The sequence below is a fragment of the Anser brachyrhynchus genome (genome assembly GCF_964034855.1).
Source record: "Anser brachyrhynchus genome assembly, chromosome: 3".
NCBI lineage: Eukaryota > Metazoa > Chordata > Aves > Anseriformes > Anatidae > Anser > Anser brachyrhynchus.
This window is the reverse complement of record NC_137696.1, coordinates 125,187,702-125,202,097: the sequence shown is the minus strand read 5'-3', so window position 1 is coordinate 125,202,097 and position 14,396 is coordinate 125,187,702. Positions and strand designations below refer to the sequence as shown.

General features: G+C 58.1%; 1 long non-coding RNA gene across 3 annotated transcripts; it reads left to right on the top strand.

The window, feature by feature from the left end:
- The first annotated feature begins 3,843 nt into the window (after positions 1 to 3,843).
- LOC308192675 lies at positions 3,844 to 6,819 on the top strand. 3 transcript variants are annotated; one of them, XR_013948981.1, is made up of 3 exons: positions 3,844 to 4,212; positions 4,743 to 5,187; positions 5,553 to 6,819. It is a non-coding gene; the product is annotated as an uncharacterized lncRNA (long non-coding RNA). The 3 variants fall into 3 exon arrangements; XR_013948982.1 differs by having other exon boundaries at positions 4,743 to 5,413; XR_013948983.1 differs by having other exon boundaries at positions 4,743 to 6,819.
- Positions 6,820 to 14,396: the final 7,577 nt, after the last annotated feature.

The following is a 14,396-nucleotide window of genomic DNA, read 5'->3' as shown; positions in this document are numbered from 1 at the left end:
TGTCTCGACGGGACAGGGATCTGAATAATACAGCGCAAACAGCTATTTTAAGGGGAACAACCTAATGCGCAAAAAAGCCCGCGTTTCTGCCAAAATGGCCTCACAATGCGGCGGAGTGCTCGGCTCCTGACACGGGGCCCCATGCCCAAGTTAGGCGAAACTATTCGCCATCGGCCGCCGGTGCCTCGGGGCTTTTCCCAACCCACCCCAAAAGCCCGTCACCGTGGTGGTGGCCCCGTAGGGGACACGGCGCCGTCCCCTCCGTGCCACCCCGTTGCCGCGGGTCCGCAGCCCTTCGCCTGGGTAGCGGAGCGGCCGAGGGAGCCATCAAATATTCATGACGCCTCCCATTTGCAGGGCTGCGGTCGGCACGGGGGCGGCTGCGGCTCTGCGTCTCCTCCGGGGTCCTGCAGGAGATCGATGGCAGCGCAGGGAACAAAGCTGGGGCCGTCCCCGTGCCCTTGTCCCCGTCCCCGTGTCCCCATCCTCGTGCCCTTGTCCCCGTCCCCATGCCATCGTCCCCATCCCCGTGCCCTTGTCCCCATCCCCGTGCCACTGTCCCCGTCCTCGTGCCACTGTCCCTGTGCCCTTGTCCCCATCCCCATGCCCTTGTCCCTGTCCCTGTGCCATTGTCCCTGTACTTGTGCCATTGTCCCCATGCCCTTGTCCCCGTCCCCATGTCCTTGTCCCCATCCTGCCATCAGGGACGCATCGGTCCCACCATTTGCCATCACCCCAGTGCCGGGGTGGTCTCATGGTTTTAGGTGCAGGAAGGTCCCGTGGCAAAGCCCCAAGGGGCTCCAGGGACCCTGCACCAGGCTCCCCAAAAGCCCAGCCCCAGCTGGGGCTCATGGCATGGGAAAGGGAGCAGAAACCCTTCAGGATCCTGCCCTGAACACTTTCCAGTGTCCCCGCTGGTGCCACCGCACCCCGAGCCGCCTTCAGAGCAGGGCTGCTGAAAATAACCTCGGCGCGTGGCGGCAGCTGAAGCCTCCTTCCCCTGATTTACTGCGTCTCCAGCTGCATCCCCGCGCATCGCAGCTGCACGGTGCTGAGCCCTGAGAGCGCCCAGGCTGGTCCCAGTCCTTAATGACCCGGCTGAGGTTAATTAGTGCCTGCAGGAGCCATGGGGAGCAGAGGCAGCGGGTCACGGGGCAACATCACCCACCTTTATGAGAGGTTTGGGTTTTTCCTCTGTTTTTCAGCATTGTGAGAGCATCACCAGCGTGTTCTGCTTGTGACTTTTATTGAAAATCCCATCGTGTCGTGCTTCCTGGGGTATTTTATTTTTTTCATATGCTTGCCATCTGCCAGCATCTGCTCTCCCCAGCCCCTGCTCCCGCTGCTGAGCGTTTGGATGGGGAATAAAAACACCGGGTAGGGGATAAATAATTCATGGGGCAGGTTACCGAGTGTGGCAGGGACCGAAAAAAAAAACAACACTTTTTTTGGCCAAACCATGCCCCTGGCACCCTGCTCCCTGCATCGCCAGGGCTGGGAGCACGGTGTGCCTGGTGCCACCGGTGTGCCACGTCGCGTCCAGCCTCATCCCGAGGCTCAGGATTGCTGGCAGGGAAAAGGGAGAGGGAGATAAATCAGCTGGCAGGGCTGGATGGGTGCTCGGGGGAGGCAGAGCACTCCTCCTCCTCCTCCTCCTCCTCCTCCTCCTCCTCCTCCTCCTCCTCCTCCTCCTCCTCCTTCCCCATCACTTTCTGCTGCAGTGACCCAGGGTGGTGAGAGCACACCTCAATCAGTTGAAAAATGATTCAAAATTCAAAATTCAATCAAAAATGATTCACAAAATTCAAATCCAATCTAAGCTCCTGTTTGCCATTCAGCCCTGGGCAAAATCCCCGGTGTGTCTCCTCTGGGGCTGGTGGCACCCCTGGGTGCTGTGGGGGCACACGAATCCTGAGCCGGAGGAGAATGGGACACTGGGGACACCTGGGGTGGCCTCGTCCTGCCCCAAGGGTGTCCGAGCCCCCCAGCTCCCACCCCTGAGAGCAAGCAGCTCGTTAGTGCTGCCTAATTGCTGTCCTGCCAAGTTTTTTTTTTTAGCCCCTAATCCAGGGGTGGATTTATTTACCAGGTCTGACCTCGGGGGCTTCAGCTGGGGTTTCCCTTCGGCATTCTGGTTTTACTTTCAGCATTTTTGGGGTGATGTGAAGTGAGACCAGGACGGGTCCCCACCTGCGTGCAGGGGGTGAAGCCCCCCCGGTTCCACCCTCCTTGCTGGGCCCCCCCTGCCCCTCACCGTCCCTCCTCCTCCTCCTCCCCCAGGACCTGTTTTTTTCTTTCGGTCGGGGCTGGAGGAGGGAAGGGGCGAGCAGGATACGTGCGGGCCGTGCCAGCCCACCGCAGTCACAGGCTCGTTTTAGCTCGGCCGAGGTGCCAGGGCATTGTCAGCAAGGAGAAAGGGACAGCGAGGGGACAAGGGCTGGCTGCCGCAGGGTGGCCGAGGGGTTTTGCGCAGGAGCCTGCTGCACACGGGGGCTGTCCCCTGCGTGTCCCCTCCGTCCCTGCTGCCTTAACCAGGGCAGAGCGGCACGGGGCTGTCTGCAGCTCGGGACGTGCCTGGAGCTGGGATGGGTGGGTGCAGGAGCTGGGGGTGGGATGCTCAGCATCCTGGTGCTCAGCTCCCGGCACCGACCCTGGCCTGATCCCCTGAGACCCTGCCCCAAAGCGAGTGATGCTGCAGCCACACAACTAAAAAGAGCATTTTGATTTTTTTTTTTGCTCCATCCTTGGGAAATCTGCCCCAAAAGTTAGGGCTGCAGCGCTGAAGGCTTTTATTTTCTTTTTTATCCTGAGCAACACGATCTGCCAGGTCCTGCACGCGGGGGCTTACCCAGCTGCTGCCGCTTGTCTCGCCAGCACCAAGGGACAAAGGAAGGGTCACGGCCATGAAACAGGACACCAGCAGGACACCAGCAGGACACCCGGTGTGCCCCGGGCAGGGAGGAGCTGGAGTGGGAATAAACCCCCGTGGGGCAGCCAGGGCACGGCACAAGGCTGCCCGGTGCTCCCAGCATCCCGGCCCCAGGGCTGGGCTTGGCACCTCCGAGGCAAGGAGCGATGCCTTAGGAAGGGAAATTAAAAATCAACCTCTTCCCAGCAAGGCGCTGGCGTTTATCCTTGTCAGGTGTCAGCCTGGGTCTGTCACTGGTCTCGGGACTCTTCTGCCAAGGGAAAAGAGAGAGAAGAGTTTGTTGGGTGGTGGAGCCCGGGCGCACAGGGCTCCGGTTTGGCACCCAGGAGCACCTCGGATAACCCATTTCCACCTTTATTAATGCAGGGGAGCGTCTTAAGCAGCGACTTGCATTTAACCCATGTCCAAACAGCTCCTTGCAGGGCTCCCTGGGTGTGAATGAGCCCCAGGGCCACGAGCAGCCCGGAGCTGGCATCGCCCCGTGCCCCCCAGCCCCGCTGCTCCGTTGAGCCTGGCGCAGAGAGCCACCAGCCCTGCCGACGGAGCCTGGGGGAAGCACCAGCGTTTATCTGCACGGTGTTTGACTCTGCACGTCTGTGCCTGCAACGTGGCTGGTCCCTCCGGCTGCTCGTTATCCTGTTGACCCTATTTAGTGGGGTCTTGCTTCCTCGTTCATCATCCGGAGCCCGCGCTGGCTTCGTTGCGGCCGTGGGGAGCGCGAGCGGCTCTGCTCCCGCCTGTGCCAGGAGGCTCAGCCTCCCTCGGAGGCCAGATTGCCCGGCCACAGCACCCCAGCTCCTTCCAAATTAATTTCTCCAGCCCTTCAGACTAGGTCCGAAGCAGCAGCCTTCCCGCGGGAAGCAGAGAGAAGCCCCCTCCGTGCCCGTCATCTAAGAGCCAAGAGTTGGGTGAGCAAAGGGATGAGAAGCATCCTTCGTCCTCCCTGGCCGATTCCTGCCAGGCAAAGCCCTCGGAGGGCTGGGACAAGCATCTCCCCAAGAGCTGGACCCTCCAGCAGGCAGGAGGGCAGCCTGGCTGTGCCCCCGGGCGGCGCAGGCAGCAGCCGGAGTGGGCAGAGGCAGGGACAGCACGCCCTGCTATCAGCCCAGCCAGGTGTCTGATGGAAAGCTGCGATTGCCACAGCAGGTCCCCAAAATGCAATTAGTGCCCTTAAAACAGCAGCCCCGTGCAGCTCCTGCTTCCAAGGGCAGCGTGGAGGGCAAGGCTTGGCTGGCTGGCTGGGGGGAGCCTGCAGATAGCGCCCCGGCGGTGACACTGGAGAGGTTTGCAGGGGGAAGGAAGGTTTTGGGGGGCTCAGAGTGGGGATATCACAGCCCACATCTGCTTTGGAGCTGCTGGAGGATGGCAGGAGAGGGGCTGAGGCCACCCAGCCATGCAGAGAGCATCTCGGTTTGTCCTGAGGCTGCCCCCATCCTGCCCCCTTCACCGCTCCCCCCGTGCGCCCCTTTCCCCACGCGGATGGGGGCACAGCTCGGGTGTGGGGCAGGCAGGAGGGATTGAGGTCCACATCTCCCTTTGGATGGAAGAAGATCAGGGCACAAATTATTCATCGTCTGCTTTCCCCTCCACACCCCACCCTGCGCTAAAACCCTTCTGTTCCTTCCCCTTTCCACGGCAGAGCGCACCGGGCCAGCTTTTCGTGGCTCTAATTGCAGCTCTGCTCCGTGTCAGGCTCTTGGCTGCTCTCAAGGATCATGAGGAATTGATTTTTTTTTTTTTGCCTTTGAAGCACTCAAAAGGCTTATTTTTAAATTCTGCTTTCCTCTAAAGCATCCCATTTTTCTTCCTGCAGAATTTAGATCCTCGGATAAACAAGATCCCTGCGCGGATAATAAATATTCCTGACCCCATCTGAGCCCTTCGGGGTGGGTTTGTAGTGCACTGGCTCCTGTCTGGCTGCACGGGGAGAACAATTAACGCCGTGCTGCAGAAACCTGCCCATCAGCGCAGGAAGATAAAAAGGGCTGCGAGATCCAGACGTTAAGAAAGAAGTTTAAATACCCAAAGACTGGCTGCGTGACCCGGTGCCATTTGGACACATTTGGGTCCCAAAGGTCCCAAAGCTGCTGCTCGGGGGGGCAGGACCAGGCTGGCAGCGGGCAGGGGGTGAGGCTCGTTAATTTTTGCCTCCCTGTGGTGAGGGTGAGAGTGTTTTATGCTACAGGACCTCGTGCCCAGGTTTGCCCTTGGGCAGTTTCCCAGCACGGGATGCTTCGGTTGAGGCAGTTTTGAGCTTGGTAAGGCTGCAGATAAATGAATTGCTGCAGGACATCAGAGGTGCTACACAACTTCGGGATGTCCTACAGCCCCACTGCCTTCCTACAAACGTGTCCTGCTGGGGTGGGTCGGACCACCATCTCCCAGGCTCCTGGGGCCAACAGACCCCCCCAGCCTCACCCCCCCTTCCCGTGGGTAATTTGGCCCCAGAGCGGCGGTGGTGGAGCACGCTGGGGCCGTGGGGAGGTGAGGACTGGAAGGAGGATGGAGCTGGGGGAGGTGGCGAGGAGCAGGATTCCCCTCCCCGAGACCACGAGCTGCAGCGACATCTCAGCGTGGTTTGGTTTTAGTGTCTCCTTCTCTTTCTCTGTCTCTTTTTTTGCAGCAAAGACACACGTAACGCATACACAGGAGGCGTCCTGTGGACTGGTTTCATACTGGTCTTCTCTCTTCCCCAGGGCCAGGAGAAGAGCATCCTGGTGCAGGACAGAGGCTGCGGCACCGGGTTTGTGCCCAGGGCTGGGACACTCCTCAGGGTCCCACACTCCTCGGGGTCCCTATCCCCTCCACAGGACCTGTCGGAGCCTGGTTCACTCCTTCCACCCACCTCGTCTGGGGCTTTGTGGGTGCTGGCGGTGGGCAGCAGCGCTGTTGGCACCAGGAGGGGCTCCAATCCCTTTCCCACTTTTCCAGCCCCATGCATCTGAATAGGGCTGGGAGCTTTTGGGGAAGCTCCGGGACTTCTGGTACCGATGCAGGACCCTTGGTGTCACGTTGGAGCCACATCCAGCCTCTGCCTGCTCGAAAGCCTTGAGTGGAGCTGGGATGCAGAGCCTGGACCCCATCCAACCCGAACATGGACCTTTGTATAAGAGGTCTGGAGAGCTGAAGGCGCTGGCCTGGAGAATACACCTCACGCTGTGTCCCACCAGCCCTGGTCGTGTCCCAGCCCCATCCCAGGCTGCCTTTAACCTTGGGTTTCACCTCGGTGGCCTCTTTGCATTCTTGCACACCGGGCAGCGTTGCCCACTCCTCTTTGATCTGGTCTCCCAAGCGCCACGGTAAAGTTTGCTTCGCAAACCAATCGATAATAAGCTGCCTGAGCAGTGTTGTGTTGGGGTAATGGCATTAGAGAGTCCGGGGGGAATTAAGGAAATAACAACTGGCTTTATTAAGGAGCTTAATTAAATTACAGGGGCAGGATGGTTTAAGCTCCAGTCCTGAGCTCTCGGGGCGGGATGCTCAGCGGCAGCAGCGAGCGCACAGCCCGAACCCTCGCAGGACGCCCTGGAAAACCTCAGCACAGGGTGGTAATTCGGATCGAGGTTTCCATGAACAAGTGAGCCTGCAAAATGCTTGCACCCACCTGGGTGCACAGCTGAACAAAGGCAGGACCAGGACACACCTGGGACGAAGGCAGCCTGCAGCCAGCGCAGCTTCGGGCACGCGGTGGCCACGAGGATGCTGGTGGCAGAACAAGGGGGGATGTCCGGCAGGTCCCAGCACCCACACAAAGCCCTGGGCTCGGTCTCCCTCGGAGGCCAAACAACAACGAGGAGGCTGCTTTGTCTCCAGGACACCGGGGGGGAGAGCTGGAGCGCTCGCCCTGAACGGCAGCAGTGTCATAAACACGTAGCAGGAGCGGCGAGGGACATCTGCCTAAGACGCGTAATTGAATTTTATGGCAGCGAGTGGATTAAGGGATCTGCAACGGGAGTTTTGAAATCATAACAGCGCAAGGCGAGGGACGTTGCACAACCTGGCTCGGCTGCGGACCATGGAGACGAATACATTAATCCCGGGAGGGCAGGAGCCGAAATATCCGGGAGGCAGCGAGCGGGGCTCGTGTGTGCGCAGCTCGAACTGCAATGCCTGCCTTCCTGCCCCTGCGAGGGTTATAGAAAAAAATGTTGGGCCATCCAAGCCTTTTTCTGCCTCTTTTGGCGAGGTTTGCCAGCACCCTTTGAGAGCCAGAGACCCGAGACCTTTTGGGGATGGAGATGCCTCATGTCTCATCGCAATTACAAGATCGGGTGCCCTGGATGCTGCCCCCAAGCACAACCAGGGCGCACGGGGCTGATATTTCGGGTCGCCAGACACTCCTGGCAGCCAGAGGAAGGTCTCAGATATCGCATAAAGGAGCCAGATGCTCTTGCAGAGCACCGTGCTGAGCAGATATAGAGGACCCTCGGATGAGTCCGGCTCTGTTCTGACCCCACGTACGGGTCTGACATCCTGTAGCGACATCCCTGGCACCACGCAGTGACAGGCACCACGTGCGGCACTTCCCTGTTTGCTTTCGAAGCCTCTTATCTTTCCCCCAGGGTTGAAAGTCCAGCCGCTTCGGATGGCACCGGGGCGTGCACCTGCCAGGTAATTCACCCCGATCAAAGTGCTGGCTGCAGGACGGGAAAGGTAACCGTGAGAGGTAAGGGGGCTGAGACAGGAGCCCTCCCCATAAATGAGCCCCACGGGGGGGGGCGAGGGGGGCAGGTTGTCTAGGTGTCAGCGTAAGAGCGAGCGGAGATAAGCTGCAAACAATGAAGTGAAGGCTGTGAGTTACATGGCACTCGTAGTGTGAGCCTGGGCACTTTCAGCCCGGGCTCCTCCTCCCCCAAATCCGCCCCCGCTGATGCCAGGAGGGATGGCACAGGACAAGCCCCTAGGAGCAGGGGGTCACCTCGTGTCTCCTCCACCTCTCCCTCCCTGAAACGCAGTAAAAACACCGGCAAAAGCTCGCCGTATCCCAGCTCCCGGACGTCTGCTGCTGGTGGCTGCTGGGGACAAAGAACCTCCTACGTGGACCTTCCTCCCACCCCATCCGTCCTTCTCTTCCTCGGTGCAAAAGGGGCCTTCCGAGGTGGTCTTGGATCTTCCTGCATCACAAGGCACACCAGCAGCCTTTATTAAGGGTTCCTGAAAGGGGTCCCTCGTGCCTTAACCTTATTTATTTTGGGGAAAGGAGGGCCTGCATCAGTCTGCGGTGCCGGAGGGCGAAGCAGTTTCTGCAGCTGGCCTCACAGCTCCCAGGTGGTCATGGCACGGGGAGGCTGTCTTTCTCTTCTGGCAGGATGGATCTGGAAAAAGGGCCTCAAAAACAGGGCCTGAATTAGTTCTGGTTCTGGAGATGGGGTGGGACGGGATGAAACGGGATGAGACGAGGTGGGGTGAGGTGGGGTGGGAAGGTGAGAGGGTGAGAGGAGACGGTGCTGGGGATCACAGGGCCCTTGGGCAGATGACCCCATGGGCTCATGCCATCCCTTAGCACACACACACAGACCCCAAAGAGACGGAATCTGCAACAGCCAAACGAGGCAGCTGGGAAGCAAAACCCCAAACCGGAGCTGGAGCAGGGGAAGGACCCCCAGTCCCGAGGGATGTCCCAGCTCCCCCAGGCACCTGCAGGACACCCGGCCAAACACCCCGAACCAGGAATTCCTGCCCAGCAGGACCAAGCAGGTGAGATAACTGAATTTTGAAGCAAATTTTTACCCTGGTCCCATTTCCCCCTGGTTTCCCCTCGGTGAGCAGCAGCAGCTCCTGCGCTCAGCGCCCAGCAGGCAGGAGCGACGTCTTCCCTCTGCTGCTTTCTGGAGCCCTGCTTCGATAAAGAGGGGAATTTAATTGCTTCGTTACCAAATACTGGATGACAAAATAATAGCCCTGCACAGTTTCATTCTCCTGAATGAAAACATCTCAGGGAAGCTGCGATCTATTTCATTTTTTTCTCCCGCACTCCTCGGCAGCTCACACATCTGCCCAACAACAATCTAATTAGGAGTGTTGTCCTCGCTCCCTTTCACACACACGGAAGAGCAGCAAAACAGAAAGAGAACAGTTGTATGAAATTATCTCATCCCAGCCTCTTCTGAGAGGGAGAGGACCAAGAGGGTGTTCTCCTCCCTGCACTTTGTGCTGGGTGTGGGGAGGCGAAGAGGCTCTGGCCGTGCACGGGGTGCGCGTTGGGTGCAAGCTGCCTGATGCTCCGTTGTTCTCCTTGCTTCCAAATATTCTTTTTACATTATTCCAAGGCCAGGCTTGCACGGCCGAAAGGACCTTGCTCACCTCTTCCAGCCCTGGAGGGTAATTTGGCTTTCAGCTTGCTGACACCCCTACCGGCACCCCCACCTCTGTGCTTGGAGAGCATCGCCCAGGTCCCCTCTGCTGCCTCTCCGGGGCACACAGAGCGGAAGGTCACTCTGCACTGCCCTGCTGGACACATCAGGACCCAAAAATCTCATGGGGTCCCCAAAAATCCCTTCCCACCACCAAGCCCTGCCTGGTGCCGTCCCCAAACGAGGAGAGCCCTGCGTCACGGTCTGGGCACAGGCAGTGCCTGCAAGCGCCCGGGTTTCTCGTGCGGCCCGGCTCCTCCCAGCTTTCATCTCCGACACAACGTGGGAAGGAGTCTCTGAGGACCGCTTTATTGCATTTCCTTGGAAATTTCGCTGCCCAAATGTGGTCGATGACTGAGCGAATGCAGGCAAGCTAAGCCGGGGCCAGAGAGGCCAAGGAGCGCCAGCGAGTCCAAGCGACACACTAAAAGGGCAGCGATTACCCATCCGGTTCCCCGGAGGAATTAATTCCTCCAAGTACAACTTGCAGAGTATTACTCAGACTGCTGGTTCTCGCCACGCACAGACATTCAGGACTGAGGTTGGGACAAAGCTGGGAGGGTTTTTTTGGCACTGTTTTCGAGCTGTTTCCTCCCGCAGATGCTCCATTTCTGGGGTGCTGCTGGGACGGGGGAGTGGGCACTGGGGTGATTCCTGCCCCAGCGAGCAGTCCCAGGCGGGAATGGTTCTTTTTGGGCAGGTGGTGCTGGCATTCCTCCTTCGTTTCCAAGCACTTTCTGGGAATGAGTCAACGCACACAAGCCCATCCATCAGCCTGTCCTCCAGCCGCCCGGGGCGGAAATGGATGCAGTGGGTGAGGGCAGCTTGGCTTTGCTAAAAGCACATCCATCTTCCAGCCTCGCTCAGTGCCTGGGGACGGGGACAGGGCAGAGAAAAGCTGGAACGGGAGCCGGAGGCACTGAGGAGAGCTCATGTTTCCGGAGGAGGCTTCAGACCACGATAGCTCTCAGGGGAAAGAGTGCTTTCTGTGCAAAGGAGCCCAGGACAAGCCGGGGTCTGCATTTTGTGCCATCCTCAGCCCCGCATTTCATGGGGATCCAGCTCTCTAAGTCAGTAAATGCTCTCTCTTCTCCATCTCCCACGAGAAGAGCTCCTCACGTCAAGGCAAAGCCATCTGCCTGCCCCTTCATCTCCCCCAAACCCAGCAGGTCCCCAGCAGTCCGTGTAAACGGGGTGGGTTTATCCGCGCTGCTGGCCCAGGGACATTTGGGATGGATGTTCCCTTTCAACGCTGCTGTGAGCAAGTTTGCACCCTGATTTGTGTTTAGGATGAGTGTGATCCACAGCCCTTGTTCATCGGTTCATCAGGCACGGGGGAAAACAAATGTTTTATTTTACTCCCATCCAACCCATTGCCCGTGGCAGCTGACCTCGGAGGATGCCGTAATTGAGCGGAGGATGCTAACAAGAGCGATGCTGAGCAGAGCAGGGTGAGTAAGGGATAATTGGGTTTAGTGACTGAACTGACGAGTCAAAACCTAAAGTTATTCTGTGAACAGGGAAATTCATTAAGCCCCAGCGCCCCCACCACCCGCAGCCCCCGGGGTACCGCAGCGGGCGAGCACAGCGTGGCCGTGACACCTCCGCATCCATCCTGCTGGCAGAGGGGCACGCAGGAGCCTTGTATCTGGGCACAAAAATCATTTTACACTTCCCATCATGAGTCTGGGCTTTAACAAGTTTCCCCGCTGCCCACACGGAGCATCGTCGTCAGTGCAGGCAGCCCAACAAGTGCAGCGAAGCTGGGGCCCGATGCTGACCCATGTGCTGCTTTGCCTCGAAGGGGATTACATATGCAGAGCATGCAGCCATGTCTCCTTTTTTTTTTAATTTTCCCTTTGTCATTTCCCTTTTCAATCATTCTGCATGCTTTAGGGATTAAACGCCTCGTTAGAAAACCCACATTACACGCGTCTCACGTCCCCGGGAGAGAGGACGCACCGCTGCCTGTACGCCCCGAGAATAATGCGCCTGTTTTATTTTATTTTATTAACGGGGAAACTGCACATGTAGAGCTTACAGAAACGCTGCTGCCTGGCGTGCCCGGCGGGGAGGGAAGCGCTGGCTCCCGCAGCAGGGCTGATGGATGGATTGCTCCCCGCCCGGCGCTGCTCGGTACTGTCAGCGCTCGGAGAAAACCCTAAATCCTCCCGCAGGGACTGTGCCTCCGGCACGATGGGGGACCCAGGTGGCTCATTATGGGCTAGCGGGGACACTAAGCCACCCAGGGTTTGAGGCGGCTGCGTACGAGGTGGCGTTGCTTGGGGGGACACCACCAGTGCCACCACCCCCTAGGGAAGGGGACGCAGCTCGGCTGGGCTCCGGCTGCCGGGGGGGTCTCCAAACCTGCAGAGGAGGCTCCGGATGGGGAATCAGGAGCTGGGGAGTTTGCTGGTGGAGAGGAAGCTCTACAGATTTTATCTTTTTTGAGCTGGGATCTTCTGATCCTGTTGGCATTCCTGGCCTGTCCCTGCTGCAGTGGGTCAGCTGAGCCGGCTGCCTGCTGCTGGCTGCCGATCGCCCTCCTGATAATTTCATTCCATCCCCTTCACGCTTGGGATTTGCGAAAGCAAAATGGTTTTTCCTGCTCGCTTCCTGCTGCGAAACCTTCGCTGTGCTCCTGGTTCCTGGCTCCTGGTTCCTGGCTCCCAGTTCCCAGCTCCCAGCTCCCAGTTCCCAGCTCCTAGATCCCAGTCCCCAGCTCCCAGCTCCTGTATGTATTTTATATATTTTTTTTTTCCTGAAAACCACTTGGGTATCGTGACATGACAGTCGCATTTATTGCCCAGGGCCGAAAGCTGCTTGGCTCTTCCCAAGATGGGAACACGGTCCTGCTCGAGGCGTGTGCCGTCGGCCCTAAATAACTCCCCAACTGTCCTAAACACATCTTCCTGACTTTCAAGCAAAACTGCCGTGCTCATCCTTTACAGGCAAATCCCCGTCCTCGCTGCAGCAGCTCAGCACCACGCCAGAGGCTTTGCTGTCTGCAGCCAGGGCCCCCGCAAAGCCCCCAGCCCCGGCTCTGCTGCTCGCCCTGCCTTTCTGCAAGACCCCTAAATATTTTGGGAGCTTTAGCCCCAAAGCTAAAAGATTGCAGACAGGAAGGTAAGGAGCTAGGGATGTACACTGATCCCGTGCCAGGGCGTTTCGTCTGCCACAGCAGCCCCAGGGGGGACTCGGCCAGCAGCTCACGTCACCCCCACACCCCTGAACATCTGCGGAAGCCAGGAAGGATTTACCAGGATTTCCTCTCTCCTCTGGGCTTGAAATACAAATGAATCATGCAGAGGATTCAGGCCTTTTCACATCTTTCCTCTTGCTTTTCTTTTCTTTTTTTTTTTCTTTTTCCCCTCCTCCTTTGTAGTTTCTCCAGCTGTGGAAAAGCCGCAGAGGGGCTGTGAGAGCTGCTGGGAGGAGAGCTGAGAAGCCCTGCTGCTGGTCTGGGGGCTGCTCCTGGGCTTTGCTCTGCTTTCCCCTGCCGGCTCTGGATAAATCTGGACCTTGTGTTTTGCTGCTTTTCACGCTCCCCACCCCAGGGCAGGTCCGGGTCCCCAAACCGCTCCCCGCCGCGCGTCCTCGTGCACCTCGTGTCCCCTGCCACCCCGGCAAAACTCGGGTCCATGCAAACAGCCACCCACAGGAGCTGCCCCAAATGGGATGGGGCAGAGGAAAGGAGGAGATGGGGCAAAGTATGGTGATAGGAGAGGCAAGGGCTTCGGAGATTCCTTGGGGTGCTTGTGCCCCCCGTGCCAGCCGTGCACCCCAGACCGTGCCACGCTCCGTGCGGCTACGCACCGCCGTGCCCCTGCTGGGAGAGAGGCTGCTCCTTTCCCCAGGGTGCTGTAGCAGAAGCCAAGGACGCTTTAATGATCAGTCTCGTGTAATTACTTCCCCTCGGCGGCGCAGATGGCAGGGGGTGGGGGACAGATGCTCGCCACGAGCCGCAGCCCCAGCACGGCCCCCGGCCCCAGCTGCGTCACCGCAGGATTACGCTGCCAAGGGAAAAAACGGGATAAGTGCAAGGGGGAGGAAACATCTTTCACTTCACACTGCTGTTTCACGTAGTGCCACAAACCTGCCCTCAGGGAGGAGAGGAGAACCTGGGGACAGATCTCTTTGGGGCAGCAGGAGCCCGAGTGGGGTTGTCCCTCCTGCCCTCTGCAGCCCCCCTTGTGCTGCCTCTGGTGCACCCGAGGACCTTGGGGTGTTCCTGCGGGGGCTTCAGCGCCAGTGCCACACTTTCTGATCCATTAAAAAAAAAAAAAAAGAAAAGGTTTCTCAGAAGACAAAAAAACAAATGAGCAACTTCACCATTTCTCTCATCAGAGAGATTCTCTTGTGGCAACCCGTCCAGGTTTCCTCCTGACGTCAGCAGCATCCGTCATCTGTCCAGGGCTTAAAATTTGGGAAATCAGGAGTGAAAAGAGCAAATTCCTGTGCGGGAACCATTCCTCTGTCCCAAAGAAGAGCAAAAGAGTGAAGAGGGAGTAGACTGAGCTGTGCTTAAGAAATCAAACTATCGCTCTGGAGGGCTTAATTAAAACCCAAGAGCTAAGAGTATTTAGATAAGCTGTCAGCCTGCATTAAGCCAAGCGCGTTTGACTTCCCTACGTTTAATTAAAGCTATCATCTGCATGAAGGGCTGCACAAATCTCACAGCTCAACTTTACCAGCTCCTGGAAGAAACGCTGTAAGAGCGAAGAGCTGTCAGGGGCATTAGAAGTTAAGACAAAACAAAGCTGGAAGAGGAGGGGCACCGCATCTCCACGTGTGTCGGAGGGGCGGGTGGGAGGGCACGTTTTGGGGGGCTTTGTGCTCGGTGAGTGTCGATGGAGGTCCTCCCACGAGGCTCTGGCAGGTCCCAAAGGTGCGGAGACCACCAAGGAGGCAGCAGAAAAGGCCCCTGAACCTCCCCAATTTCTCTTCATTTCAGAAAGTGCACACCAACCATCTGCAGAAAGTCTAGCTCTCCAACCCAACCCAACCCAACCCAACCCAACCCAACCCAACCCAACCCAAACCAAATCAAACCAGACCAGAACAAACCAAACCAAACCAAACCAAACCAAACCAAACCAAACCAAACCAAACCA